Consider the following 19591-nt stretch of genomic DNA (forward strand, 5'->3'; position numbering starts at 1 on the left):
TTAGAGATCTAGAATATGGCACAGTGCTCTGTTTTTCTGTTGTGCTGTGAAATTAGCATCAAACTCAGAAGAATTCACTATTTGTTACCTCCCCCAAGTTGTCATTTCCACAGTATAAATCACAGAGCAAGAATAAATGAAGTTGTTTTACTCCTGTCATTCATATTTCATAGCTTTCTCTATAGTGTGAAAGTATTTCATTTTTAGGAAGGATTAGTGACAAAAGGGTTTATAGCCTTCTATCGGAAACATTTAGCTCACTTTAGAAGATCATACTGAAGAAATTGCTCTAACACTTGTTTATGTGTGTGTGAGCATATTTATAAACATGAAATGTGAGGGTATCCCCAATGTAGATGGCTACAATTATCATATATACATAAATATCTAAGAAAAAGCCTAATTCTACATCAGTTTTGGAAGACATTAAAAATATGTATTTCCAGTGTATTTTTATATTAACAGACACAACCCTTCAAAGACTGTACAAAGTGAATGAGAAAACAGACATGTTAAGAAGCAATCAACACCTTATTACTGTAAAGCAGATTTCCAGCTGCTTGATATGGCATTTATAAATGATGCTACTTTTTTTTATTATGGATTTATTCAATGTTTACCACCCTTGTCTCTCTATGAGAGTGTTTCGATGTATATTTGTGTCTGTAGACTCAGAAGGGAATGTGGGTCAATGGTAAATGGGAATATAATTTTGAGGATGCTTAACTGTGAACAACCTGCCCATGGGTTCTCTGAGAGATCCTTCATCAAGAAAAGGAAAAAAATAGGGAAGCAGATTTGGCCCAATGGATAGGGTGTCTGCCTACCACATGGGAGGTCCGAGGTTCAAACCCCGGGCTTCCTTGACCCCTGTGGAGCTGGCCCACGCACAGTGCTGATGCACACAAGGAGTGCCGTGCCACACAGGGGTGTCCCGCATGTAGGGGAGCCCCACGCACAAGGAGTGTGCCCTGTAAGGAGAGCTGCCAAGGGCAAAAGAAAGTGCAGCCTGCCCAAGAATGGCACCACACACTCGGAGAGCTGACACAACAAGATGAAGCAACAAAAAGAAACACAGAGTCCTGGTGCCACTGATAAGAATAGAAGTGGTCACAGAAGAACACACAGAGAATAGACACAGAGAGCAGACAAATGGGGTAGGGGGAAGGGAAGGGAAGAGAAATAAATAAATAAATAAATCTAAAAAAAGGAAAACAATAAACAGGAAAGTAACGACAGTAGTGAAAGCTGCAGGTAAGTGTCTAATTTTGCGTTCAAGGAGGTGCCCTGATGAACAGCAGCCATTACCGTCTCGAGGAAATTGACACATAGCTGTAATTCCATACTCTCAGAAAAATAACAATTCATCAGGGTTATCAGGGTTAACGTTTCAGTGACATGTGCACTAAGGATCCTTGTAATTATTTAAAAATCCACAGTAACAAGGGAATGGACTTGAATTGTCATTCAGATGTGATAACATAGTCCATGAAAACGTTAAAGAATATTGGGAAACTCAGCTCACTGCAAATCAAACAGCTCCATGATCCATCATTAACCTAAGTGAGCCCCTGCTTTATTGAAGTAACTCTCTAAATGAATAGGTCACAGCCTGTTAAAAAGTGCAGAGATATGTTAATGTTCCGTAGACTTAGTCTATTAGATCAGCTGGTCTAAGCATGTACAAAATTGTAGGTGCTTTGGGTTACCAGCGTGCTTTGGTATCTATACAAATATTTTAACGAATATTCTTTGAAACTTGGTTTAAAAAGGGCACACTGCATTGTCACATTATTCTGCATAAATGTTCCTATGTGTCAAGTTGAAAGGAAAAGAAAGGGCTCTATAGAGACATACTCCACAAGAGGAAATAAGTTCCACTCAAAACTGACTTTCATAATGCAATTAACTCCATTAGAGAGAAAGGAATTTCGAATGCTGTTCAAATTAAGGCAATGCAGTTAGAAGCAGGAGCAATTCAGGAAGAATTAGCAGTGCCCTTCTGAAGAGAGCTACTGAATTAAACCTAGGAGGGTTTTAAGATTAAGCCATTTAATTGCTACTTCAGGAGCTCTGGTCTTTGCATAGACATGAGTCCAGGTGTTAATACCAAGTCTCTTCTGTTCTTTTCAGATAACAAAACTGAATCTCAGAGCCAATTAAGGCAAACCTTTATAGGTGTTCTTCCCCCTTTGTAGTGTATCCTGGGAGTTTTATTTTAATTGTAGACACCATGGGGAATTGGGACATTAAAAACAGTGAGATACTATTGAATCTTGAGTTAAAAAGATAACCAGTACTTGCCAAATTATTCTGCACCAAATATTAAAATCATTTTTCCCATAGACTTAGTCTCAAATTGTGTGTGTTTTTTTTAATTCCCTTAATCATTTTAACAGGAGAACACTGTTTCTATGCTGAATACTGATACAAATGACATGACTAAAGATTATTATAGTTATGGGCCAATTTATGTATATGAATATATTATTGTAAAAAGTAATGTAATTCAAAAGAACATCACTATTATCCCAGAAGATAACCACTCTTAATATACCATCATGTAACTCAAACTTCTCTCCCGGGAATGTCTACTTTGTAAGTGAATTTATATGCCCATATTCATTCATTCCTTCATTCATTCATCGAACAAATATTGAGGTTTCACATGTGCCAGGAACTATTCTAAGATTTCCTTTATGAGGTTTGCATTTACTTTTGAAGACAGACAATTTAATGCAATATCATGTAAAATAAAGAAAATTAAAGCTAGATCAAGATAAAAAGAATGTCTCTGGGGGAAGGAAACACTATTTAAGGATAAGGGCCAGAGAATGTTGCTCTGAAGAAATGATAATTAAAACAAGAAATCAATGGAGCAAAAGGGGAAGTTGGGTGAATGTGAAGGTCCTGTGGAAAGAAGGAACTTAGCTTAGGAAACATACTGAGAAAGAAAATGGAGGAGGTCCACCAGCTAGGGGCTTTAAGCTACGGAGAGTATTTGCCAGCAATATTGAACTCATATCTATACATACACACACACACACACACACAGTATTCATTAACTCTGGTTGCTATGCAGAGAAATGAGGGAAGAAGGGCAAAGGTAAAAATAGAAGGATCTATTTGGAAACTACTACACAGTCTAAGTCTGAGATGATGGGTGTGGCAAAGGTGGTTACAGTATAGGTAGTGAGAAGTGATTGGCTTAAAGACATAGACAATGAAGTCAGTAGGCTCAGTAATGAGTTGAGTATGCAGGAAAGGGATGGAATTAGGTCCTCAGAGATGACCCTGCAGACTTGAATAATTGGGTGCATAATTACGCCATTTAATGAAATAAGGTAAACTAGGTTAAGAGCATATCGGGTGTGAAAAGACACCAAAGTCAAGAATTTGGTTTTAAACAAATTATGTTTGGATTAGATGTGTAAGTAGAAATGTTGGCCAGGGATTCAGAGATGGAAATCTGATGCTCAGGGGAGGGGTTGGAGATAAACACAGAGAATTTGGGACTAATGAAGGTATTTAACCCTGTGATATTGGACAGGCTTGTCTCTTCAGTGAATCTGTAGCTAGAGGTGGGTAGGGCTTAGGGCTAAACCCAAGGATACTCTGACAGTTACTCTTTAGAGGTCTGAAGAGGAGGAAAAGTCAGCAAAGGAGAATGTTGGGAGGAAAGCAGCCAGTGTGGGAAGAAGAAATGCAGAAGATGCTGAAAGACACTTGCAAGTATTTTTCTGGAAACTTACCCTTCCATTAGAAATGCTGGGTTTTGAGTTTGGATGGTTGTTAAATTCCTACTAAAAGAATAAATATTTTTCAATCCAATCCACAATCTATGAGATGGGCTTGTGTTTTTGTGTTGTATTTATGTGTTTTGAACATGGTGTACCTTAATTTTCATTTATTAGAAAACAAAACAAATCTTTGACAAATCTCTGTTTGGAGGCAAGTATAATCTCCTGATTTGTGGTAGATCACAAGCCTTGTTTTCATTTATATATGTGGCCTTATTATCTAGCAATATATAAATATTATAGGCATATTACTTGTCCCATGAAAGAATGGACTATTGAGTCTTGAATGTAGTAGAGAATACTTTTAAACATTGCTGTTAAAATAGCATATTATTTATATTTACTGTACACAGGAATTTGCTGTATGAGCTGATTTACTTAACACAATTCCAATAATGGTCCCCATATTTCTTCTAAGTTAGACTCTTATAATGATGACCTTTTTCTAGTAGCTAGTTAAGCCCAAATACTGATTAAGATCACTAGATTTCTCAATGTGAGAAACTTACTTATTTTAGAAAATAGTTGGCCTTTCCATTCTTACCCAAATAAACATATAATCAAAAGCCTTGCCAAAAGGGTTATTTTGCACTTTTCAGTCACTCCCCCATTGCTAGTAATTAAGGAAGACTAGAGTTTCAGTAAAATGTTCTTGTTTTATAATCTGCTTGTAATCATACCACTTGGATGAAGGGCAAGCCTTCATGGAAATAAATATTGACTCACAAAATTCTAGGACTTTATCTCATTTTGGATATATAGTTATTTGTGTGTTACCGCAATCATTCCCATAATATTGTCTTAGAAATAATTTTAAATGCATTATAACCTTTAGTCCCAATAACTTACCAGCATATTTTTTCATTAGAAAAATGGTGCCTATAAATGCTAATTTCCTCTAGTTCTCAACATTTACCAAGCATTTGAATTTCTTCTAACTACAATTTACAAGTAAACTTTAATTTAATGAGTAGTACATTTCAATTAACTCCTCATAACAATCCTTTTTGACTTAATGATATTATTTTAATAAATATTGAAATGCCAGATAAAATTATTGATATTTGACATTCTAACACAATTACTATAAATGTCATGTTATGAAAATTAATGCTATCTTCTAATTGTATCTAATACCTATACCCCAAATATTATAAATTCTCATTTCTTCTAAGACTTTAATCCATATCTTATTTCCCTTTAACTTTATTATCAACCTTTTTTTAATGATTTCCATCTCATCTATTCACATGTTCAAGTGTCTGTCAAAATCAGTATCACAAAATACCCTTGACTCACTCATCTCTACCTACCAATTATTCGTTGCTTTCTCTTGCAGGTGAACTTTTCACATTTGTCAGTAAAAGTTTTACCACAATGGAAACATCAACAATTCTTTGACCTACCAGAAGTATTCATACCTTTCAATTGAAAGTGCAATAACTTTCACCCAGGATAAGACATGACTCCTGGGAATGAGCCTACCTGGCATCAAGGGATCACTATCTAGGACCAACTAGCAATGCAGCTGGAAAAAGACCTGTACCAAAAAGGGGGAAAGGTAAAGACAAATGAGTTTATATAGCTAAGAGACTTCAAAGTGGGTCAGGAGGTCACTCCAGAGTTTACTTTCATCAACATATCAATGAACTGAGAGAGTCTAAAACTTCAAGTAAAAGAATCCCATCCATCGTTCATGTGGAATTGAATCCCCTTCTCAATTTGGGGTCGAGTAGGCATTACCATTTCTGAATCCTCAGGATTGGGGAATGAACTATGGACTAGAGTAGACTTACTGGTATTCAGGCTTATAGCGATTCTACCAATGGAAGAAATTATATCACTGATGCAGAGGCTGTGGCCACTGGAGGTTCTGAGGGCAGGAAGAGGGAAAAACAGGTGTAATATGGGAGTATTTTCAGGACTTGGGAATCATCCTAAATGACATTGCAACAGCAGATACAGGCCATTATATATCATGCCATAACCTACAGAATTGTGTGGGAGAGTGTAAACTACAATGTAAACTATAATCCATTCTTAGTGGCAATGCTCCAAAATGTGTTCATCAATTGCAATGAATGTACCACACTAATGAAGGAAGTTATTAATGTGGGAAAATGTGGGAGGTGTGTGGAGCAGAGCATAAGGAATCCCCTATGTTTTTATTTATGTAACATTTCCTGAGTACCTTTAAGGAAGGAAAAATAAAAATAAAGTGCTCTTGACAATATAAGTGGTCTTTTTCAGATAAATGACCTAAGGACTGCATCTACATCCACATGACAAGGAAAGTTCCATCCCTAACTCATTCTAGGAAACACACGTTGCTATCTAACCCAGTGTGCCAGCTCTGGTTGCAACACATCTTCACAAATCTAGCTTGCCAGAGTCAAGGAAGATTACAAAGGAGAAATACTTCGACCATTCATGAGTATTTTCTACAGTAAATCAAGAATCAAAAAGTTAAGCGTCTTGCCCCTAACCACCCATTAAATAATTCTCAAAATTTTGGTTCAAACCATTGATTGGTTCTCTTCCAATTATTTTTCTCTTTCCATGTCATCATGAGATAATGAATCAGGACTCTCATAACTACACATAGGGGAAACTTTGATGTTTAATACTACAACTTTTTTTGGAAAATAGGAACTGTGGAAACCATTGATTATTTGAGACACTTAAGGTGTAATCAAGCATACTTGTAGTGAGCTTCCTAGTTGTGGAATACTCTACACTCATGATCTATACCCTAATGTTTCAGTACGTATTTGGTACTTAGAACTAAGTATGAATCATTCTGTCATTTGAACACATAGAATTAGTGGTTAATATGTAAGTCCTGCATTTCTCTTGAGTATCTATGTACAGATTGGGGCCATAACTTCTTTCACCAGATCTTTGCACATACTTGTATGAGATGTACATATTTTAGGAAGAATTTTAAGTTGTTCAAGTTACAAATTCCTTATACTCAGGTCAATATAAATCCATTTATAGACCAAAGCAGAAGATATTCACAGAAAAATGTTTGTGAAAGAAAAACACTGTAAAAACAACTGAGACATACTGAATATTCAATTTATCCCCTGATTCCATGACCTATAATATGACACTGAGTGAAGTTAAATTTCTAAAAATGGTAAAAATACACATTTGCTCCGTTTTTAATACATGCCACATTTACAAAAGTTTGACAGATGATTATTAGATGAAGTGATAACTAATAATTGAATAACATCATACTCTTAGCCCATTTATCAAGGATGTTACAAAAAGGAGAATAAACATGTAGTCTACCTATTAATTCAATTGTTCTATGGTCATACATTCTCTTGGTATTTTATAAATATTTTATTCACCTCATATTATTAATCACCTTAATACTAACTTTGAGTAACCATTATTGATATGCACAGACAGCATTATTCACACTCACACAAATATACACACATACAGACACAAATACACACATTTTCCTCTTAATGTTTGTCTAAGATATATCACCCTTTTAGAACAGGAATTCAGAAAAAAATGAAATTACAGTAAGAGTAAAAGTTGAAATGCTTTTAAAAGCTCTAAGTGTAAATTGTTTAATTATCATACATAAAGTAAAAAAGAGAGCTCTAAGTAAAAACAATCAATTTTCATTTCTTACATATTAATTTTACTTTATTTTTCTCCATATAAGTCAAGCCTGTTCATGAAAATGAAGCTCAACACAGGAAAGGATAAATGATTTTCATGTATATTTTAATATACATAGGATTATAAATTGGTGCCACACTAGGTGAAAAATGTTGTCTTTTGATATGGTAATGCTGACATAGTAACGTATGACTTAATTACTTTAAAAATAGTAATAGTTTGTTACTATACTAACAAAATAGCCTCTTACCTTAGATGAGATGTATTCTCACACTATTGAAGTATGAAGGCATTTGACAGATTCAACTATTATGTATTTTTTCACAAGTCCTTCTATTTATTTACATGAAAATATGTATCACCTTTAAAGAAAACCATTCCTCTGTGCATCTTCCTATGATAATTACCAAATACATTTAATTATATGTCATCTAAATGATAGTTTTGAACATACTATATTTCACATTTCACATAAGAACAGTGTAAACAGAATATTTCCATTCTATTTCACCAGCAAGAATGATTTGATGTTCATCACAATTCATTTTAAGAATCAAGAGTGGAATATATTCTAAGCATCCACCAAATTATAGTCTATTGATTGATGTCAACCTGTGTTACAGATTATGACATGAAATGGGCTCTGTCAAAATTCTAAAGATAATTGATGCTTAATCTAAGGAGACTCAGTTTTGTGTCTCATACTTAAAGAATGCAGACATGTTGAGTTATATGTCATGTGGATCATTAGCAGAGGGTTTCTCTGTAAGTTAAGCACTATTTTTGCTGTTACCTGATCTTATTCTATATGAATCCACATGTGGAACATATGACCTTTCCCCTAGAATCTAACTCTCCCTTTGGGGGGAATTATCTAAAATGATCATATCACTGAGATCAGTGTTAGAAGTAAGGTCTAGCAGGAAAAAGAGCATTTTTGGCCAGAAAACTTCCTCCTAATGCTTGGAAATAGAACACGGCCGTAGAAGTTAAGAACACAGAAACTGGAGGTTTACTGAACACAACAGAAAATAAAGTGTTTTTTTAAATCATTTAATGGGGGAGGAAATTAACAATAACAGTGAACTTGGATGTTGGTCTTTGAAGAGCTATAAATAAGGGGGAAAATACATTCTCTTTTCAGGCTAATATGAAACCTCTTTTACTGTAATTTCTATACCAGGTGGAAGAGTAGTCCCTAAATCTTGCTATTTAATATGTCAGTGAGTTAGATGGGTTAAGTGGAAGCTCCTACTTTTTGCAAGGCTGTACTCTTGAGCACTCCACAACAATTAATCAGTCAACTGCTTATGGCTTGGAAAGAGTAACCATCTGCTTTCCATGCTGTTGGAATCTTGGAAGTATATATTATAAACTCTATTCAGTTAAATTTATTTCTAGAAATAATAAAAGGTATAAGCTAAAATGATATTCAAATTGTTTACGAGAGTATAATGGATAAAATATGTTGAACAGTGAGATTCAATTTTTTTATGTAGAGCTGGGTCTGAATATTATTTAATAAATCCTACAACTGATCAGGTGTGCAGTAGATGATCCAGTAAACTAATCCCTGCTTGGCAAGGTTGGATTTTTTCATGTTTTGGTTATGTATAGTGTAATTTAAAACTGTAAACATATTTTCAGAACCTATTCAATGTATTTATTTCTCCCCTCAGTATATAAGGTAATTTTCTAGGTGAACAGTTTGCGAATGGGCTTCAAAATATCTAATGGGAAATTGACAGTCATGAAATGGTCACAGAATCAGCCAAATGTATGTCAGATCCCTCTCCAGAGAGTACAGAGAAATGTGTCTATAAGAGAGACTAACCTCCCTGAAATACAGAACCTGAAGTCCAAAAGTGATCCTGATGCAGGAAAGGAAAAAAAAAATCATTCTAAAAATAAGAACATATACATATTTTTAATCCTAAAGGTCTTTTGAATAATGATTTTCTATTATGTCATACATCACACATGACTTCCCTACTTTTTTTTTATGTATCAACAAAAGTAAAACCCTAAGATACTTTTAAATGTATATTATATAACCAGCAGAAGATCTGATAATCTTATCTCTTCTGTGTGTCCCAAATTAGTTTGTGGTAGGAACCTCAGATGCCTGTATACTTAGAGATAAGCTATTAAAATATTAAAATTGTTTTACATTTGTATTTTTCAATGATTGATGCAGTTTTAAAAATTCACATCTTAATAACGATTCGTGTAGAAGGGGAGAGGTTGGACTTACACATGCTGTCTAGAAATAAAGCCTTAATTATTTGGTTATAAAAATTAGATATCAATAAAGCCATTTAAAAAAATAACCAGTTGACCATAATAATTTTCATTTGAAAATTTAGCCATGCTAAGCTACATTAGTGGTTAAATCATTTCTTGTCCTCCCCTTTTATTTTAACCTCCCTCTCTAAAAACTAGAGACTTGTTTAGAACTTACGGAAGTTTCCCAAAGCAAAACCACGCACAAGCTCCTAATTCAGATGCCGGATCCTTGTGCAGCCTCCTTCTGCTTCTGACTACGCTCGGCATCACTTTATTAATCATGTATGAAATTCTGTGCAAGTACCCTGAAGCGATCGCACACGCAAAGCAATCCCAATTAAGAGGAGAAAAAAAAAAAAAAAAAAAAAGAAAAAGCAAGTCTTACCTGATGGCAGAACAGCAGCTGCAGGAGCAGCAGCGGAAAAACGACAGCAGTAGGATGCAACAACCCAGCCTTGCACGGAAGGTGAGACCCTTTCTTTTTTTCTCCTTCTAAATCACGGTGGCAAAAAAACTGCCTCGCATCTTGCCCCCTTTCATTCACAGAAGGTTCTCCCGGCCGGGCAGCCAGTAGAAACCACTTTCTTCCTGGAAGAGGCTGCCTCTCTTCTCAGAAACGCCTGGACCCCTCTCCGGCTCCCTCCACATTTACCCTTCAGATCGATAAAGCTCTCCGAGCGGCTGGAGCTCAACTGCAGCGGCGAGAGGCGAGCCAATGGGGGCTCAGGGTTCCCTCCCTGTCATCTCCCCTCCCTCAAAACAAAACACAGCGTGCCTTTGACACATCCTCGAGTTGTGAAAAGTAATTGACTCCTACATTTGAAATTAATCTTGTTTGTTCTTTTTCCTCTCTAGCGTTCATTGCACAATGCTCTGAATGAATCGGATGACTCCATAGCTCTCAGAAGACTCATTAAATGAGCTTAGTAGAGGGTGAAGATTAGGCTCTGAGAAAGTGATAGCACCTGGCTTTAGCAGCTGGAGCTGTGCTTTTTAAATGCTTGAGGTCTACTGAATATCAGAGAACTGTCATTGGGGAGGCAGAAGGCTTGGGTTCCAGAAACGGCTCTTCCCAGTAGCCTAATTGCCTTATTTGGTGAAACATGACAATTGATAAAGTCCCTCCTCGCTGGAAGTTGTCTGATTCTTTAAACTTGCCTGACCAAGAATCGGTTGCTAATTGGTGGTAACCTTATTCAAGTAACTTCTATTTCATTCACCTGTTTCTATGCTAATTTAATTGTTCCAGAGCCTGTGAACTAAAAAAAGTTCAAACTATTTAAGCAAATCCAGTCTGTTTTATTTTTGCTTGTTTATAGATTGTAATAAACTTGATTAACATTAATTTCTTTTAGTGAGGGAATTTATTAGTGATTATTTACAAAATTTATAAAACACTATGATAGTAATAAAATATTATAACAAAGTGTATCATTGTTAAAAACAATGATACTTATTCTTCCGAAATCCCCCAAACCACAATGCATGGTTTTCATCATGATGATATTTCTTTACATTTTACTAGGCAAGTGCTAACTATGGAATAAAAAATATGTTTAAACAAGTTCATGGGGAATTACTTATTTTCTCTAGAGGAATCTAAGTCATATTATCATGTATATATCAAGATTTCAGTAATATCTGAAATAAATATTTAATCTGTGTCAAAAAAAAATCTAGTGCATAGGCTCTATGGAGTTATTAAAATGTGTATAAACTCAATTAGGGTTGATAGCTCAGAAAACTGCACAAATAAGAATGTCTTTCCAAAATCAGAGATAAATAAGAATAAAATTAATGTGTTTTTCTGAAATATTTTTGTTCCACTGAAGCAATATAAATGAGTTGATGAATTTGGTATAGCCAAGCTTTGTGTATCGTGACAAGCTGAAATAGCTTGGGGAGACTCTACAAACAAAACAATTTCATTACCTGTCCATCACAGGAATGAGGCATGGAAAAGTGTAATATTTACAGCACCATATGCTGTGTCGCTATAAAAGGTGAATACTTACTTTATTGTAGCTCATTCAGGTAGCCTATAAAATTTCATTCAGAGGCATTCTATGACCAAGTATAGTCAAGTGGCTTTGGGTGAAGAAAGGAAGATTCAGTTGAAATGTGAACCATAAATAGTTTTTTCTCAATGTTATGATAAAAGTTACATATTTTGTTCACTTACTGATAATAAATAACAAGAAAGTCATTTAATAGAGGGCACTATCTTTGTTCTGTAGGTCCATGATTTTCATTGTATGCAAAGGCATCCCCTGGGAACTAGTGGAAAAGGCAAATTCTCAAGCCCTACCCCACTCCTATTGAACTGGAAATTCTAATTTAAGATCCCTCCAGATGATTCCAGTGCACAGTCAGTTTGAGAATCATTGCTCAAGGGCAAGGGTTTGTAACCTACTGCCACATACCAGCCACCTGCTTTTGCAAATTTATGGCACACAAGTAAACCCATAGTTTATGTATTGACTATGGCCGATTTTGCACTACAAGGCAGAGAGCTTGTGGCCTGCAAGCCTAAATGTTTACTATCTTTCCCTTTAAGAAAAATTAGTCAATCCCTGAATAGGATGCTCTAAGATGTGCTGTCTAATTAGTATAGATAATAATGGTTGAGAAGGTGATAAAGGTAGGGTGGACAAAATAGTATGAATGAAATAAGTGGGCTTTGCAACAGATTGAAAATGATGCCGTGGGAGATTATGTTGGTGTGTGCACAAATGTTTGCTGCTCCTCCATGGAGGAGGGATATACACGCCCTCTCTAGTCTTGGTATATGACTTCTTTCGAAACCTGAATGGTAGAGAATGCTGTCACTTCTAAGCAGAATCATACATATATATGTATATATTTGCACCTGCTTCATATAGAGGCCTTTCTATCCACCTGGATTGTTGAATGCAGGTAATATTGGACAATCTTAGCTGTCCCAAGATGGACATGTAGGATGAGGGAGTAATAAAGCTTCTAGTGTAAGCCACTGAGGTTTTGAGGTCATTTGTTACCATACCAGAAGCTATGATAACCTTGTTAAAATAAATTGGGACAAGACCTTAAACTAGAAACTCACAAAGCATTTTTTGGGAAAGAACAGTCAAATCAGTAGAGAGTTTCTATAAGGGAGGCATAGCCTAAAAGTTAGAATATGGGAATTTAAAAATTATGACAAATACTTGTCTCTAAGGAGACAGAATTTAATTCTTTAGCCATGGGGAGCCACAGAAAGCAGCTTAGAAGAGGAATGGCATCATCAAAATTATACTATAGGAAGATTACTCTGTTGGCAAGGGAGAGGTAGAAAGACTGTTAATAAAGGAAAATTCATCACAAGACTCTGAAAAATTATCCATGATGTAATAATGTTCTCACCCTTACTTCTCCATTCAATTAGTGAAAAGTTCCATCCATTTTATTTCCTAAATGCCATTTAAAGCAGGATTAAATTTTATTCACTCTTTTCATTGTTTTGATTCAGGATTTACCCTTCGTTCCTGGACGTTTGTAGCAAGCTCTGAACAGGTATCACTATTCCCTCAAAACGTCAATTAATGGTCATCTATAGCTTTTCGTCACATTCTCTTTACTCCAGGAACAACCCAGGATGATGCGTCATTGTCAATAGCATGGAAGAGCAAAATGGGCGCAGAAACCATAAAATGCTCACTAGAGAAAAAAAAAAACAAAAAACTTTTGTTTAGAAGTGACTAAACTCATTTCTGTTTATAATCCTTCGGCCAAAGCAAGTCACAGATGCTTTGCTTAACCTGATTTGTCAATCTGGCAGAGTTGCATAATCTTACTAGAAGGGAAGGACCGCTGTGAGGACCTGTGATTATTCTGAGGAATAAAAAATCTACCATGCTTTCCTCTGACCCTGAAACAACAAAAATATAGGGTGGCCTACCAGGTAGGCTGCATGTCTGAGGTAAAGAAATTATTTTCTTCCCCTCTCTCTCAACATTTTATATGTGATAATACATATAGCGCTGAATTGAAATGAACTAAAACAAAATAAATTCAACAAATATAAGGAATTTTATAAGAATAATTGAGAGGATATTAATTAAAATATGGATGTAGATTGTGGGAAGAAGAAAAAATCTTTTCAGTATTTTTAAATCTTGGAAATTGTGTATCCTCACTTGTACTCCCCTTAAAGCAATGCCTGAATCAGAGACCCATGGGCATCTAGCTTATGTGCCAAGTGATCACTGGTGTCAGAATAAAGGGGCCTGGTTGAGGTAAGCACTATGAGTAATATGGCTTGATTCTAATAGGATTTCTGCAGAAGTGTTAGAATGCTTTCCAGAATTTTCTGCTCAAAAGTCAAAAGGCTTCGGTAGCAGTTTGATGTTACTTATGAATTTCAAAAAAGGTCATTGATTGTGTTTGTAAACTGGTCTGTTCCTCTGAGTGTGATACCCTTTGATATACTAGATTCAGCTGAGATGTCTTTGATTAAATATGTAAAGATTAGGGCTTTGATTCAACCATATCATTAGGATATACAGGGTTGAGTCCCCACCCCCTTGGTGGGCTGATAAAACAAACTCTCACAAGAAAGTAAATACATAGAGAACACAGAGGAAGAGAGACAGCTCATTAGACATGTCAGAGGCCCCAGGAAGAGAGATGAGCCTGATTGTTTACAGCTGACCTTGTGAAGAGACCAGGGTAGCTGAGCACAGAAAGAAACAAGCCCCAGGGAGAGAGCAATATGCCAGATATAGCTGAGGTCAAAAGAAGCTACCCATGGAGACTTAACAGGGAAGAGGACAGGCAGAAGTCTCCTGCCATCTTGCTTCACCATGCAGTTATTAGTCAGCCAAAGGGGTGCTGATGCAAAATAACAGAAATATGTTGGGTTTTATAAAGGGTATTTATTTGGGGTGGAAGCTTACAGTTATAAGACCATAAAGCATAAATTACTTGCCTCATCAAAGTCTATTGCCACATGTTGGTACAAGATGGTGGACAATGTCTGCAGAAATTAAGTCTTCTTCCAGTCTCATACCTCTCCCAGGGCTCATTTCTCTCTGGCCTCAGCTGTTCTCCATAAGCTCTCCACAAGCTCTCCACAAGTCCAGCTATAAACCTCAGGAGAAGAGTTCATCTCTCTTCCCAGGGCCTCTGCCATCCTGGGCACCAGGATCAAAACTCCAACCTCCCTTCTCCACCAAAGGGGCAGGGACGCAACATCTCCTACTGACATGTCCCAATCAAAGCCTTAATCATTATTTTATCAAGTAAAATGAAACCTCCAACAGGCTAGTTTACAAACATAATCGCTATATTTCTTTTTGGAATTCATCAATAATATCAAACTGCCATATGTGGCCACATAATTTGCTAAGGAAGTAACCTTGAGTTGGACTCTTTAAGGCCTATGACTATAAGCTTTACCCCAAATAAATACCCTTTATAAAAGCAACAGAATTTTGAAACTCTGCTTCAGCAACCCTTTGGCTGACTAATACAGCTTCCTTCCCTTACTGACATAAGTTCCACTCCAGGATACGCTTCTGAGATATGTGGGGGAACAGTGACTCCCACCAGCCTCTTCAGTGGGATGGAAGCCTGAGGACAGGAAGCAAAGATAAGCTGACTTGAGGGGTCTACCATGAAGAAGAAAATGAATCCCAGCTGCATGAATCTGTCCTTCCTAACTGCAACTGAAATCAGAGAGGCCAAGAAAATGTAAGAAAATATAAGTAGCCATCTGATATCTTGGGGTAACAGTTATGTCAATATCAGGGAGAAAATAAATTCACAGAACTGATATAGAATGTATTAAGATTCAGATAAAGTCAGGCTATCCAGGTTGTCTATGGTGAGCCCATGTTTGAAAATACTGGACAGAACCTACTGCCAGAAAGCACGACAAGAAATAGAGGTTTAGATAGTTATACAAAAGCAAAAATAATAAAACATTATGACATCCATTACTTGGATCTCTAAACGGGTCAATCTTTACAGAGAATTTAAATACTGAGGGTTTAATATTTCCCCTATATTTCCATAGTACATGTGAAAGTGGTACTATTATCTCCCCCAGTTCACAGATGAAGAAAACAAAATCATAGAGAAGTCAAATAACCTTGAATGGGCTCAAACATAGTAGACCATGGAATAAGGATTTGAACCAAAGCAGCTGAACTTTAGAACTCATCTTCATCATCACCAACCTCTAATGCTTGCTTCTAATATTTCTTTCTTGCCCTCTAAATACAAAATCTCTCAATATAGTTATAGTTCTTGATTTTCAACGGTGAAAATAAATCTTGATTATTAAGGAACAGCATTTTCCACCACAAATTGACTGAAATTTTATTAATGCATTCAACAAATAATTTGGCTTCTATAATGTATATTGCTCTTGGAAGCAAACTGTGTATGCATGTAGGAAACACTATAATCTCTGGGGACTAAAGAAAAAGTCTTTGGCCCTGAAAACTTTATAGCACCTGCCTATTTTACCATCAATTTTATACTGATTAAATATTCTTACAATGAAATATGAACTTGTCCAAAGACTGTAAAGTCATCTTCACAAGAGAGAGAAGCAGCTGTAGCATTTGAAAAGTGAAGATGAACCTAACAAAACACTTCATCACGAAAGAAGGAATTTCAGACACAGCAGGTTCTGCAAACATGTGGAGACCATACATACATCAGCACTGTTATCATTGTGTGGAGTAGAAATGTACATGGGACTCAGACTTTTATGGAAAGAACTAACTTTTTAGGAGAATATGTGAACTTGTCATTCATATATATATATATATATAAGAAAGAGAAAGATTCATTTAAATGCCAAAACAATAATCATTAATGCAGGAGGATTTTTTATCACCAATTTCTAGATGATATAACTGAGGCACGGAGAGGTAAGACCCTTTGTTCAGGGTCATAATGGCAATCAGTGTCAGAATTATGATTCATAGTCAGTGGATCTCATTCCAATGTTATTGTCTGTTTTTTTCTCAAAATAATGCCTGCCCAAACTGAGTGTGATCATCTTTTTCTTCTGTTTTAGCACCAATTGATAGAGTATACTCAACTTGTCCTGTGAGTTACTGTCAATCAGTAGAATCCCAAATCCCAACTTCCTATCTTCCCTTTGCCATCCCCCTGTAAAGAAACCCCAGAAAACTATGATAAGATATATTTGGGTTCTTAGGGAAGATGACAAAGTATGGCTGGAATTAAGTCAGGTTTCTAAACTTGAGTATTATTGGGATAAGTAGAAAATCCACATAGTCAGGCTTGAACTTGCTAAAAGCTCAATTGGTCTGGGTCTAGGACTTGTATTGTGACAAATTAAAAAATCCATTAGGTCAACAGACATGAGATCAATCATATAATTCAAAGTTTTTTGTTGGTTTTCCAATCTACTAGGAAAGGAGTCTGAGAAACCATTATGAAGCAAGTATAATAATTCAGAGTGGCAAAGATTCAGACAGATGAGGAAGGAATGAAATTCAAGAGGAATTTTGAAATGCACAGTTAAAAGATATCATGACTTCCTGGTTATAGCAGATAATATGCCAGACAATGTTAGACATTAATCAGAATTTTCAAGTTTGAATAATTAAAGAAATATCAGTGGCATTGACTGATATTGAAAAGTTTGGAATTAGCATTAATGCAGAGGGAAAAGTAGTTTATTTTTATATATATTCATTTGAACAACTTATAATGCAAAAGGTTATTTTTGTTTTTTGTCATCCCATGATATAATTGTATACCTGGTCCCTAAATTTCAAGGTAACAATAATAATAGCAGAAACAGCATCAAATTAACAATATATAACAAAGTATAAATTATGTGTATGAAATGTATTAGAGTTCATTAATATCAGAGTATGTATTCAAGGAATTCAAGCATATGTCAATAGTTTAATAAGTACATAACAAATAAAGAAAATTGAATAATTTTTTCTATTAAGACAGGTTTGTTTCTTCTGCCTGTAGGTTTCAGCTATCATCACTTTTAAATTAGAGAATAAATTTTTAAAGAATTACATTTTATGACTAATATTATATAAGTGTATTCTTGATTTTCAATCAATAGTTCAATTAAGAGTTTAGTAAAGCATTTTATATAATATGTCATTTTCAAATTAAAATATATTCTAAATATTCTTTTGTAAAATGTATAAAGGCTAAATTTTGATTGAATAAATAAGTTCTGTGGTTCTGAGCAAGTACTTAGTTTTATTTGGGGAAAAAAATGACTGCTCCCTTATAGATATTGATTTTAAAATAGATATATACTTATTTTAAAACAAAATACACCTATTTCTTTATTAGCAGTTTTTATAAACTATCTTGATATATCTTGTATAAGTAATTAAAATCAGATATACTGCAACAATCATATTTATTACATTGTTTTAAAGTCTTTTTATATTAATACCCTATTTTTCATTTTTATCACATACATATTTTCATAGTCCATGTATTATTAATTCGGTTGATGACGTTATTCTTCACTATTTCTCTCTGTAGATATATATCTAAATAAAAAGAATATATTTTGATACTTGCTGTGGTTTTAGGTCTCATGATCAAATACCTGTCCCTGAAATAGCACAATCCGAAAGGCGAAATCATGTTTTTGCATAATGATATATTATGCAGAGAGAAAAAAAAGAAAAAGAAAAATAAAGAAAAGAGGTTGGGAGATCCCAAAACTCTGTATTTCTGAGAGTTTATTTCCTGGTCATTGGTAGATAAGATCAAACACATATCCTACATGGAAAAAAAGCCTTAGAAACCTGACTCAGGTTGCTCTTTGGCCCTATTAGTTCACTGTATTAGTCAGTCAAAGGGGTGCTGATGCAAAATACCATAAATCTGTTGGCTTTTATAAAGGGTATTTATTTGAAGTAGAAGCTTACAGTTACCAGGTCATAAAGCATAAATTACTTACCTCACCAAAGTCTGTTGTCATGTGTTGGAGCAAGATGGCTGCCCACATCTGCCAGGGTTCAGGCTTCCTGAGTTCCTCTCTTCCTGAGCATCATTTCTCTCCAGGCTCAGTGCCTCTGTTTTCTCTTCAAGATCAGCTGTAGACTATGAGGCTCTCTAGCTTTGCCTCTCTCCACAAGGCGCTGTAGTTTACGAGACATGACTCTGTCTCTCTCCCCGGGGCTTCTGCTTGGTCTAAGTAGCCATCTCTATTCCTCTGTGTTCTTCTCCTGTGTGCTTAATTCCCAGGCTCCAGCTCAAAAACTCTAACCTCTCTTCTTTGCAGTGCAGTTTTTCTGTGAGAACCTGCCCACCAAGGGGGCAGGACTCAATGTCCTGCTGACATGACCCAATCAAAGCCTTAATCATTATTTACTGAAGTAAATGTAAAACCTTTGATCCAATACACTCTAATATGCCCAGAGGAAAAGACCAGTTTACAAACATTATCCAATATTTCTTTTTGGAATTCATCAATATGCCAAACTGCTACAATCATTAATTTGTACCTATAATTCAGACTAACTCTGAATGTAGGAGTTAAACAATCTTAAAGTGGTTCTGGTCCACAGAATCCCAACACAGCTAATTTTGGTAAGGTTTGATTTATAAATAGGAAAGAATATGGTATTCAGTATAATCATTTAGTTTATACCGAATACCATCTGATTGTAGACTTTGGATGGATTTATGCTTTAATATGTAGTGATAAAATTTACTTGCTAAAAAAAAGAATATGAAGCTAGTGGGCAGGTAAAGGTCAATTATCTTATTTAGTGATATCATCCGCTCAGTTTGTGTCATGTTCTCTAAGCCAAAATCTCGAGACTACTCCTAAAAATAGTTAACAGCTTACAGGAGGAAGCAATGAG

At 35.5% G+C, this 19591-nt stretch overlaps 1 protein-coding gene across 2 annotated transcripts in view; it reads right to left on the reverse strand.

Moving 5' to 3' along the window:
* CDH12 (cadherin 12) overlaps positions 1 to 10832 on the reverse strand; it is a 1117721-nt gene extending 1106889 nt beyond the window's left edge. The window contains exon 1 of one of the 2 annotated variants that reach the window (XM_058307302.2): positions 10120 to 10832. The gene's annotated coding sequence lies outside the window, so the exon portion shown is untranslated. The remainder of the gene's footprint in view (positions 1 to 10119) is intronic. The other variant, XM_058307298.1, reaches the window with a different exon arrangement.
* Between the last annotated feature and the right edge of the window lie 8759 nt (positions 10833 to 19591).

This window comes from Dasypus novemcinctus, chromosome 2 (genome assembly GCF_030445035.2).
Source record: "Dasypus novemcinctus isolate mDasNov1 chromosome 2, mDasNov1.1.hap2, whole genome shotgun sequence".
Lineage (NCBI taxonomy): Eukaryota > Metazoa > Chordata > Mammalia > Cingulata > Dasypodidae > Dasypus > Dasypus novemcinctus.